Source organism: Littorina saxatilis, linkage group LG8 (assembly GCF_037325665.1).
Source record: "Littorina saxatilis isolate snail1 linkage group LG8, US_GU_Lsax_2.0, whole genome shotgun sequence".
Classification (NCBI taxonomy): Eukaryota; Metazoa; Mollusca; class Gastropoda; order Littorinimorpha; family Littorinidae; genus Littorina; species Littorina saxatilis.
Window position 1 is genome coordinate 27,706,154 of NC_090252.1, and position 12,310 is coordinate 27,718,463.

The window sequence follows — 12,310 nt, forward strand, 5'->3', positions numbered from 1 at the left end:
ATAGGCTGAGTCAGTGTCGTCGAAGATTTGAGTGATGGCTCAGTCGGTATGTACTGGGAAAAAGTCCGTGTCCCTCATACTGATTGTGCATTTTAAAGCAAAGCTGGAACTTTGTAACAGACAATGATGTATGGATGTATTTAAGTTTGTGTTTCAATTTATGGGAGCGAAACTGACATTTCTGAACTGAAAAAAATCGTGTTTTGTGGAGTTTAGAGTTGTCAGTAGAGACCGAGTAATCGTTGAAGAGAAATAATTGCATGGTTCACCGATGGAGAGTTAAACGACCATAAAACCGCACCACAGGTATGTCACGAAGCTGTCTAAGTTCTACACTATACAACAAAAGAAAATTGAATGAGGGAATCAAGACAATAGATCAACTCTCTCTCTTTCTTTCTCTCAGTCTCTATCTCTCTCACACACACACAGGCATATGCACACACTAACACACACACACACACACACACACACACACACACACACTCACTCTCTCCCTCTCTCTCTAAACCGCTAAGAGGGAGGGACAAAGTTGAGAACAAGAGTGCCAGATAAAGGAAGGAATGTAATTTGGAGCGATCATTAAACAAATTAAGAAACAAGCAAGTTAGCAAGCAAATCCTTGAAAATGTGTGATGTCATACAAAAGGAGCCAACAATGTTTTGGCCTGGTGTTCTACTTACAAAATAAACTAGTAAAAGAATTGTGAGATGTAAAGAGAAAAGATTAACTGGAAACACTACCGAATTACAAGACATCATCAGTGATTTGAATCATGCACTTATGATTTTCTTCCTTTTTTCCAGATCGGGTAGAATACTTTATGTCAGTGACATATTTAAATGATTGCAATTTTGTGCTGGTCTTTAACATGAATAATTAGATACAATGAATACATTATTCAATGAGTAGGAAGTGACAATATTTTAATGTGTATGATCTTGTTTGATGAATGCCGCAAACACTCTGAGAAGTTCTTCTAAGCAAGCAAAGAAACAGAGGTAATGAAGTTGGATACTGAGATGACTATATTTTGTAACTTAGACACTCTGTCTATAAGGAAGCTAGCTGTTGCTTAAACATCATTTGAAAATTAATCTGCGCCAGTTTAAATGCATTGCTTCGGTATGGTAGAGCTGATCATCAAAATGCATCTCATGTGTGAAATTTTAGCTTTGATGTTGCACTGACTTCAGAAGACTAACCTGTTTCGTGAGTAAAAACTGCAAACATTTCAAGCTGACAAGAACAGAACGATGTTAAAATATAAGATATGATAAGGGAAATGTGAAGGCTAAATTAAACAAACATGAAATTGTAACCCACTCTGTACAAGTGGCGCGTTTTGCTGCATTGATCATCTTTTATTCTTTCATGTGTTCTTTTGAGTTTCCGACAACATTTGTTGTGTCATTGTGTATGAACGTTTTAATTTAAATGATGATAAACAATGATTGCATATTTTGTGTAAACGATTTCGCTCAACGTCTTAGATGTGGCATGCAGGCTTCACGTGGAATGAAACCATCCCTCCACTTTAACATATACCAGCTGTCAAAAACACGTGTGTTTACTTTGAAGTGTTGGAATGTTTGATCAATTAATTTGTTTAACTTCTACTGGCATCAATCCGCAAAATGTATTCATTCAAACATTCCAACTTTGCACATGACCCAGTCAGAATGTAAATGTTTGGTATGTATCAAAGTGTATAGATGGCCTAACCTCATGTAAGAGCCCATGCAGATATAAAATAGTAAGCCAAACTTGGCGTTTGCAAGAAGAACGGTGCCTTGAAACTGACAGCAGCAACAACAATTTAATTATCCACAATCACAGTGTCACTCAGCTTTTCACCCCATCCAAACCACCAGCCATCCTCTCACTAAAAACCAAAACAAACTCCCCAAAACACACACACACACACATTAAAACACAGAGAATCATGAGATTTGTTTGTTTGTTTATTCATCCTGTAGAATGTTTCTTTAGCCACTGAGCCAACTATAATACTCGTCATAAAAAGTAGGCAGATCCGTTTGAGGGCAAATCTTTATGATGAGGCCGTTTATTAAAAAAAAAACAAATACAGGTTGACCCAAAAACAATGCAACCCACAACAAGTTAATAACCTACATTTGTGGACATAAACTTCAGCCTATGCATGACCCTTCTACAAAGTGACAATTTTGAAGATCAAATAGGCTGACTTTTGTGCAATTTTAAATTAAGTTCCCAATTTTGGGGATCGACTCACAGTACGGGTTTTAAAATTGAGCGGTAGCCAAACTTGCCCGATCTAAGCGCTCAAGATTGTAACATTCGGGGCAATTCGAATCACAAAAGTATACCTTAATCAACATTCAGACCTGGGAATCCCTGTTTTGGACTTGGAGTATTCTCAAACAAACTTGGTGTATTTTTTTTTTAAATGAGCGTACTCCACATTTAAACATGCTTCACACGCGTCTGTCTATGAGTATATAACTGCTTTCTTCAGGTCACCGATGATCTAGGGGGTGTATACTCAGACATTCAGATAATATAAAAGCTAAAAGTCTGGAGGGTTTAAATTAAGTAAGTATTGATACCGTTCATGGTCAAACTTCGTTTTAGTGAATCGACCGCCGAATTTGGAATTTATTTTTTGAAATAGAGCACAAAAGTCAGAACATCTTCTGCACGTCAATAGAAAAAACAATCAAATCTGCATCCAAATCAGTCAGTTTTGTTCACATATATCTGGTCTAACACTGACATTAAGGCATGTTGATTTGTGTAGGTGTCATTCCTCTGAGAAGCTGTAAAAGGCAGTTTTAGTGGGTAATGAGACAAAAACCGGTACGTTTTCGTAACTCCTCAACGCATTGCCTTCAACGTTGCGGTGATTTGTGCTAACAGTAGTAACACATGTGGGAAAGTTCATACGGATTTTAAAGTCATTTGAGACATTAGTCTGCTGTTAATTGACATGCCAGAAAGAGTTCTTGAATTGATGGTAGGTCTTCGCTGACTCATTGAAAAACAATTAATTTGTTGTTATCTTCAAGAACAATAACAGATGCGTCACACAATTAAATTTCATGTACATATTTTATCAGACATTGGCGGTATGAGGATTTCAACGCGAACATTAATATTTTGCCTCATTCAGAGCGCTGAGCGCAAATGTAGGCCTACCCCTAGAAAAGCTCACGGCTGACACGCTTAACTGATCATGGGCATGGCTCTTGAAAGAGCATTTTCCAAGAATGTGTGTGTGCGTACAAGTGCGCTGTGAAGAGTCATAGTTGAAAATGTATGAAATTAAAGGTAAATTGAAGCTTTCATTTTTCTTAATGCATGCTAATTTTTTTTACAAATTCAGTTCATTGGACAGGGTACATTTTTATTTTTAACATTCGTTCTGGCATGTCGCGCAACAGCAGAACTAATATCTCACATGACTTGAGATTCCGTGTGTACTTTACGACATGTGTTAGCCCAAATCACTGACAAGTTTTAAGACAATGCGTTGAGGAGTTACTGAAATGTACCATTTTTTGGTCTCATTTTTGTACTTAACGACGTGTGTTAGCACAAATCACTGACAAGTTTTAAGACAATGCGTTGAGGAGTTACTGAAATGTACCATTTTTTGGTCTCATTTTTGTACTTAACGACGTGTGTTAGCACAAATCACTGACAGTTTTAAGACAATGCGTTGAGGAGTTCTGAAATGTACCATTTTTGGTCTCATTACCCGCTAAAACGACTTCAAAAACTGAGAGGATTGACAACTACACGCTCAGCATGCCATAGCGTTCATGTTAGACAAGATATATGTGAACAAAACGGACTGTTTTGGATAAAGATTTGATTGTTCTGTCTAATGACATGCAAAACATGTTTCGGTTTCGTTGTTCTGATTTGTGTTGTTGATTTTAACACGGGAAGCTTGATTTTGTTAATTTGATTTGTGGGAGGGGGGGGGAGGGGTGTCTGTGTTGCAGGTTTCACTGCATAGACACTACGTCATGAAAACCCAATTTTGTTTCTGAATAAAGTAGGGAAATTAATGGCCTTTTCAGTCATATACTTGGTTTTTCAATCAACAGCCTCATCAGTAAGATCTGCCCTCAAACGCATCTGCCTACTTTTTTATGACGGGTAGTGTAGAAACCTCTGCAAGCATTCTCAACCGAATCAGATGGAAAAGCACAGAATTGTGATGGTACTCTGAATTTGATCATCGTCCCCAGCGAACCCAGGAACCAAGGTGCAAACAGCCTTCCCTTAATGTAGCGGTCCTTCCTGAAAAATAAAGAAAACATATAACTGAGCAAGTTCAGTATTCACGGGGTTGGGTTTTGGTTAGCGAGGGGAGGGTGTGTGTTGGGGGGAGAAGGTGTGTACGTGTTGAGCAGTGTGTGTGTGTGTGGGGGGGGGGGGGGTGAGGAAGCACTTGCTCTTCACATGACCATTGGGATCGGGGATGGTGTGTGTGATATTGTAATCTAAACTATTAAAAAAATCTGTGCGTGTATGAACTTTGTGCTCGGCAGAAATGTTTCTCGATTTTAGTCAAAAACAAGTGTGCCCTCAACCCACACACTTTCGCTCTTCAGCATCAACACTATACAGTTTGAGTTTCATTGGGAAATGTGTCTCGATTTCAGTCCAAAACAGAACTTTCAGGATCCAAAGCACTCGCCTGTCAGCCTTTTTATTAAAATACATTCAACCCACCACATTTTCCAGTGATGAAGATTCTGGGGATGTGTGTTGATCCCATTGATTTTGGCCATTTCAGATCTGGCCAGTTGTAAATGGGATAGGAACATAACTTCACCCAGACACATAAAATATTGACACCCTGACAGTCAGTGACTGCTTCATGTGCATAGTTGAATTTTGTTTATGAACGAATTTCTCAAAAGTCACTCGCAGAAGTAAAGAAGTAACATTTTTGTTAATCTGAGAGTGGTTTCCACAACAAAATCTAACTCTGAGCAGGAAGAAGCCAGGGTGTTGAATGTAGAAGTATCCGAGTGAACAGATTCATTCTTATTCCATGTAAAAGCCTGGCAAGATCTAGGATGGTGAGCCAAGGGAAGAATAACTGTATGTGCTTTAAAATAATTCCAGTAAATTAGTAATGATTTCATTTTATCTTGCAATTTTGTTTTACTTTCCTGTGCTGCATTAGTTCATTCACACTGTGTAATTTACTTTAAGAATAGTGGCAAAGGATTTGAGAAGAGAAAGAGAACTAAAACCAAGCTTTATGTACCATTTTGTATAAATAGTACAAATTGTACTATGCAAGGATACATACAGATGTAAGAATTTATTTTATACAAAGCCGTAATGTTTTTGTGTCAATAAACTTGCATCTCCTGCCACTACTCTCAGATTCAGATGTAACAAGTGTTGACATAGCTGAATGTATCTATCTAGATTGTAAGTGCATCTAATGTGAAACGCAGATCTCTTTACAACACAACGTACAAAAGTCTGCCAAAAACATCTACACAGCTTCAAACTACTATCACCAGTGCCAATTTACATATATCATAAATCAATTTTACAACAGGTACTTGGTAGTGGTACAGAAATGTGTGACTTACTCTTCATGGTAGTCTGTAAAGCAGCATGTCCACTCAGTCTGAATCCTCTCCAGAATCCATATTTATCTGAATGCAAGAGCTGTATGAACACTTCATCACACATCATCTCTGGTTTCTTAGGAGGCCTGAAAAAACACACCATAAAATAATTAATTAACAATAAATAATAACTGTATTATAATTAAACCACTCACTCATTGATTCTTTTATTCCCTCTTTCACAATCATAGTTTATCCAGCAGCATTTACCTCTGACTCTGTTCATGCAGAGTAAATATCAAGTATTTAAACAGAAAAATAAGTCATTGTTGAATAACTCTTGGCTTTACACACTTACTATATCAAATTATACATGCATTCAGCTTAGAAAACATACTTCTAATGTTGGGAGTGCAGTGTGAGCCAGGACATTTACAGCAAATAAGGATACACAACAGTTCATTCAGAGATAGATTTGCCATTCACTGCATTATATTGTTAGTTGAATGAGATAGATCTACAGCGATGCTTCAATGCATTAGATTAGCTTTGTTTTACTTTTAGTGTCTACTGTTCATTGCTCCACCGTGGGAAATTCAGTCAACAGTGCACAGTTCCGAAGAAACCGATGCTGCTGTGCATAATCATTGATGCATTGACGATCGTTCATTGTCAATGTCACTGTCAGAAAAACAACAACTGTATCTTTCATCGTCACCACTACACAATGGCTCGTAGGCCTATTTTCCTATGACACTGAACACGGTTTCGGAGACACTCAGACAGTACTGCCTGGCCCATAGATCTAGATCTACCCTTGCTCTCACTTTCTAACAAATGTATTATTGCAATATAATCTGACACACACTCACACACCGAGGCGCACAAACGAACACACGTACACACACCGTGGGACACACAAAATTCACGCACACAACGGATGAATCTTGCTCTTACCTGTTGGATGATCCAAACCGATTAAAATCAGCGACAGGAAGATGTACAAGTCAAATTTGTACAGTCGCTGATGTAAAAAGTGGAAATTTAGTCAATGTTCATAGCAAATCTCCCGACTCAAGGTAGATCGTGTCCCAAATCAGCTGTGCCGGTCACTTCACGACTTGTATTTGAACCCCCTCCAAAGCGCAATCAATGTTTCAACTTCTTTGTCGACATCATTCTTTGGTTCATGCGTCGGACTGCCGAATATTTGATTTTTTTGTACAGCAAAATCAAAGACTGTCATGGCGGCCGCCATTTGTATTTTTGCAATAGTTCGAAACTAAGGAATTTGGTCCTCCTCGGAGGAGGACCAAATTTAGGCAAGTTAGTCACCAACTTAGGTCGGAACATTTGAAAATATCGTGCCATGCATTGCGCACTAGAGCGATAGTTTCGAACTTTGGATTTAGTTCCCAACTAGCTTGATAGTCTCCATTCATGCATTCCACTACAGGGAAGCATAACAAAGAACGCCAATGGGATGACGTCAGATGCTTGCCAATGGGATGACATCAGATGCTTGCCAATGGGATGACGTCAGGTGCTTGCCAACGGGATGACGTCAGATGCTTGCCAATGGGATGACGTCAGATGCTTGCCAATGGGATGACGTCAGATGCTTGCCAATGGGATGACGTCAGATGCTTGCCAATGGGATGACGTCAGATGCTTGCCAATGGGATGACGTCAGATGCTTGCCAATGGGATTCTTGGTAGCTGGTAACTCAATTGATAGAGCACTCGAATTACGATCCGCGGGACACGGGTTCGAATCCGAGCGGGGACATACACAAATCAGCTTTATGTGCAGACTTGGAGACGGTATCCATGTCCCACCCCATGCCACCACTGTGGCACGTAAAAGACCTCGGTTATTCTGCCATAAGTGCAGGTGGCTGATTTCACTTAAACACGCTCACACCTGGGTAGCGCGACATTGTTGCTGCTAGCTTTCCACTAGGAGGAAGCGACCAGGAATTCCCAGCGTTGAGACAATTAGATACAGTTATAAAAATGAGAGGGGGAAAATGGAAGAGAACGTACAAGGTCAGCTTAACTCTTTCCGGTCGAGTTCCGAAATAACTCGGAATGTGATTGCGTCGCACATTGCAACACGTTTTTGCTTCAGTCACGGCTGAACAGGAAAATAAATTGTCAAGATATTTCACTTCAATACCACACCGGTGACACTATGACGGTTCCCCTTCGCTTTGTGTTCGGTGCCCTGACCCTTTGTGTTCGGTTCCCACTCGGTTCCCACACGCCAAAATTCGCGGACAAGATCGAGGTACTGTCACCCAAAACATCCATTTATGGTAGTATTACGCAATGTTGCTCTCTGAGAATGGTCTTGTTAGATCTGTGAGTGTTTACACTACATGCCTAGGTGCTGTTGGATTGAAGGTTTTTGATATTTTAGCCGTTATTAGGTAGAATGCCTTCCACTTTACTGCAAAACTGCATAATTCGTAGCATCGGCAAGAAATATCCTACCAAAAAATGCCTGCTTGGAACTGTCGTTGGTCCAGCAAAAAGTTCAACATGTCCGTAGCAGACAGCCCAAGTTTCAAGATTGTAGGGCCATCCAAACAGCCGTAATAATAAAAACAACAAAAGTAGTCAGTGAAATTGGCTGTGTTCGGTCCCCCCACACTTTTGTGACGTAGGCGTGACGGTTCCCATAATTCATTGTGTCGGTCCCCACTTTCTGTGTCGGACCCCACTTTCGACCTAATTTCTCTGTGACGGACCCCACAACCAGCCTATTTTGTGTCGGTCCCCACACCTTCTTGGATTTATGACTTGCCGGTTACTTGTATCATTGTATTCATTGAATCTAATTGTCTCGGAGTTATTTTTCAGCAAAAACCGGCAAGGCAGCACCTTTTGTGATACCAAGTAAGTCAGATGACATCAGTATGTGTGTGTGTGTGTGTGTGTGTGTGTGTGTGTGTGAGAGAGAGAGAGAGAGAGAGAGAGAGAGAGAGAGAGAGAGAGAGAGAGAGAGAGAGAGACTAACTTTATTAGTTTATGCCACAAATAATATATAACATTATTTATCTCTGGGACGGTTCCCAGTATACCAGCAAATTATGTGTTGATCCACCCACTGTTTCCGTACCCGCGACAGCGTTTTTCCAGCGGCGCGACGAAAATCAAGCACATAGAAAATGACCAGGAGTGTTTCCACACGCGCGACGCGTTAGCGTTAGCGGCGCGACAAGCGGCAAGCGACGCGATTTTTTGAAAGGGTCCTGGAGCGATTTTTTCGCGTTGTCGCGCGGCAACGCGGGAGTTTACAGATTTTACCGCATGTTTAAAACGCAAGTACGGAAACACGTCACGCGTTTGCGCGCGTTTTCTTTTGTCGCTGCCGCTGTCGCGGGTACGGAAACAGAACTTACCGCGAGTACGACACTACCGCGAGTATAACACTACCGCGTGTCACACTACCGCGAGTATAACATTACCGCGTGTCATTTTATGACTTCCATGGCTGAAGGCAAAGGTTGAAATGTTTCCTTGAAATATAAAACAAAAAGGCCTGGTCTGTTCTCTGAACACTAATTCAATGTTTGTCATGCTAACCAAGAACTCAAAACGATCAGAACACACTATCAGAATACATATAGAATGGGTTGCTTCCAATCAAAGTTAGAACACAAACTCACAAGAAGTAAGTTTGCATGCGTTCTCTCTACGGTTATGGTACTCGCGGTTGTGGTACGCGCGGTAGTGTGACACGCGGCAGTGTTATACTCGCGGTAGTGTCGTACTCGCGGTAGTGTCGTACTCGCGGTAGTGTGACACGCGGTAGTGTTACACGCGGTAGTGTCGTACTCGCCGTAGTGTGACACGCGGTAGTGACGCTCGCGGTAGTGTCGCATAACCGGAGTGATCTGGAAAGGTGTCAATCTCTCTCTCTCTCTCTCTCTCTCTCTCTCTCTCTCTCTCTCTCTCTCTCTCTCTCTCTCTCTCTCTCTCTCTCTCTCACACACACACACACACACACACACACACACACACACATACTGATGTCATCTGACTTACTTGGTATCACAAAAGGTGCTGCCTTGCCGGTTTTTGCTGAAAAATAACTCCGAGACAATTAGATTCAATGAATACAATGATACAAGTAACCGGCAAGTCATAAATCCAAGAAGGTGTGGGGACCGACACAAAATAGGCTGGTTGTGGGGTCCGTCACAGAGAAATTAGGTCGAAAGTGGGGTCCGACACAGAAAGTGGGGACCGACACAATGAATTATGGGAACCGTCACGCCTACGTCACAAAAGTGTGGGGGGACCGAACACAGCCAATTTCACTGACTACTTTTGTTGTTTTTATTATTACGGCTGTTTGGATGGCCCTACAATCTTGAAACTTGGGCTGTCTGCTACGGACATGTTGAACTTTTTGCTGGACCAACGACAGTTCCAAGCAGGCATTTTTTGGTAGGATATTTCTTGCCGATGCTACGAATTATGCAGTTTTGCAGTAAAGTGGAAGGCATTCTACCTAATAGCGGCTAAAATATCAAAAACCTTGAATCCAACAGCACCTAGGCATGTAGTGTAAACACTCACAGATCTAACAAGACCATTCTCAGAGAGCAACATTGCGTAATACTACCATAAATGGATGTTTTGGGTGACAGTACCTCGATCTTGTCCGCGAATTTTGGCGTGTGGGAACCGAGTGGGAACCGAACACAAAGGGTCAGGGCACCGAACACAAAGCGTAGGGGAACCGTCATAGTGTCACCGGTGTAAATACTGGGCAGAAAGTTCAACAATGCTCAATAGGGATTTCGAGCCGGCATGAGAGTCAGCTGCCAATCGAAGGGTGTGTTTACATTGCCAACTTCTCGGAAGCGGCATGGTGCACTGTATTGCATTGCCAACTTCTCGGAAGCGGGATAGGTCACTGTGTTGCATTGCCAACTTCTCGGAAGCGGGATAGGTCACTGTGTTGCATTGCCAACTTCTCGGAAGCGGCATGGTGCACGTACTGTATTGCATTGCCAACTTCTCGGAAGCGGCATGGTGCACTGTATTGCATTGCCAACTTCTCGGAAGCGGGATAGGTCACTGTATTGCATTGCCAACTTCTCGGAACGGCATGGTGCACTGTATTGCATTGCCAACTTATCGGAAGCGGGATAGGTCACTGTATTGCATTGCCCAACTTATCGGAAGCGGGATAGGTCACTGTATTGCATTGCTAACTTCTCGGAAGCGGCATGGTGCACTGTATGCATTGCCAACTTCTCGGAAGCGGCATGGGCCACTGTATTGCATTGCCAACTTCTCAGAAGCGGCATGGGCCACTGTATTGCATTGGCCACTATCACCTTGAGATGCCGTCGCTTCGTGTTTCCTTTCTCCTTCACTTTGAGTGGGGAGAGAGAGAGAGAGAGAGAGAAAGAAGAGGTTGCGAGAGAGAGAGAAAGGGGAGGAGGGGGGTAAGAGAGAGTGAGAGAGAGAAAGATTGAGAAGAGAGAAAGAGAAAGAGGAGGCGAGAGAGAGACAGACAGACAGAGAGAGCGATCTGTTTCAGTGTTGTCCTTGCAGCTAGGAACACAGCTTTTGTTTCATTCATTCATTTACTCTGCTCCTATTGATCCGTTATCATTATCAATAGCCGTGTTGTTGCTGCACTGCCACAGAGCTATCGCGGATCTTTATAGCAGAAGCGCTGTTCGATTCGTTTAGTTCACGCTGACGGCGAAATCCGGTGAATACTACAACATTCAGTTAGGATTTCAGAGCCTTTTCCATGGGATCCGTCCCTCCACTTGGTCACATACCAAAATGAAGAGAATGGGTGCTCTGTTTTGAAATTTGTCCATGAATTAATTTCTTTCATTCCTCTTTAATTTGAAACAAAACATTAGTGGATTTTAGGAAATTCATGCATTAAAAATGTCGATCTCGACAAAGCAAGCAGCCATAGTGTTGTCTACGTAGAGAAATGGTCTTATCCCATGGACAAAACGCCTGACAGATCTAAAATAGCGAGTCCAACAGTATTCACAAGAAGGAATATACGCTTAAGCTTCTGTGTTTGCTTAGAATTGCTTGTTTGTTCTTTTCCGAACCGACAGCGCGGACCTTAATGGGTTTTATTTTGGCGTTCTTGTTGGCGTGCGTGTGTGTGTGCGTGTGTGTGTGTGTGTGTGTGTATGTGTGTGTCTGTCTGTGCGTGTGAGTGTGTATGTGTGTGCGTGGTGTGTGTGTGCGTGTGCGTGTGTGTTTTTGCGTGCGTGGGTGCGTGCGTATGTTGGTGTAGTATGTGTGTGTGTGTGTGTGCGTGTGCGTGCGGGGTGTGCGTGCGTGTATGGCTGTGTGTCTGTGTCATATTGTTTGTGTCTGCCCGTCCGCCGGTCTGTCTGTCCGTCTGTCTATCTGTCCTCGGTTCGTTTTCAAAGTTGCTTTTCATTTAATATGTATCACGGCGCATCAAAATGGTCAAGTCTTGTGAAAGTAGGTGCGCGCGAGGGAGGGGAGGGGGTGGGGGGTGTGACAGTAGGCATAATCAAGTGCACATGGTTCATGTGACCTTCTTTGGTCACCACTTGTAGAGTATTCCAAGTGTGAAAACAAATCACTTGTCTGCGAATTAACGTGACATACTTATAACCATTTACATTTTCTTCGAAGCTGCTCCGATTTTTTCTATGTCAACAAACCGCATTGTGGAAGACAGAAAGAAGAC

The 12,310-nt window shown here is 42.0% G+C and overlaps 1 long non-coding RNA gene across 1 annotated transcript; it reads right to left on the bottom strand.

Moving 5' to 3' along the window:
* Window positions 1-507: 507 nt before the first annotated feature.
* Window positions 508-7,041, bottom strand: LOC138973197 (uncharacterized). The gene is made up of 3 exons (XR_011457915.1): window positions 6,547-7,041; window positions 5,611-5,735; window positions 508-4,294 (listed from the first exon to the last, which is right to left on the bottom strand). It is a non-coding gene; the product is annotated as an uncharacterized lncRNA (long non-coding RNA).
* Between the last annotated feature and the right edge of the window lie 5,269 nt (window positions 7,042-12,310).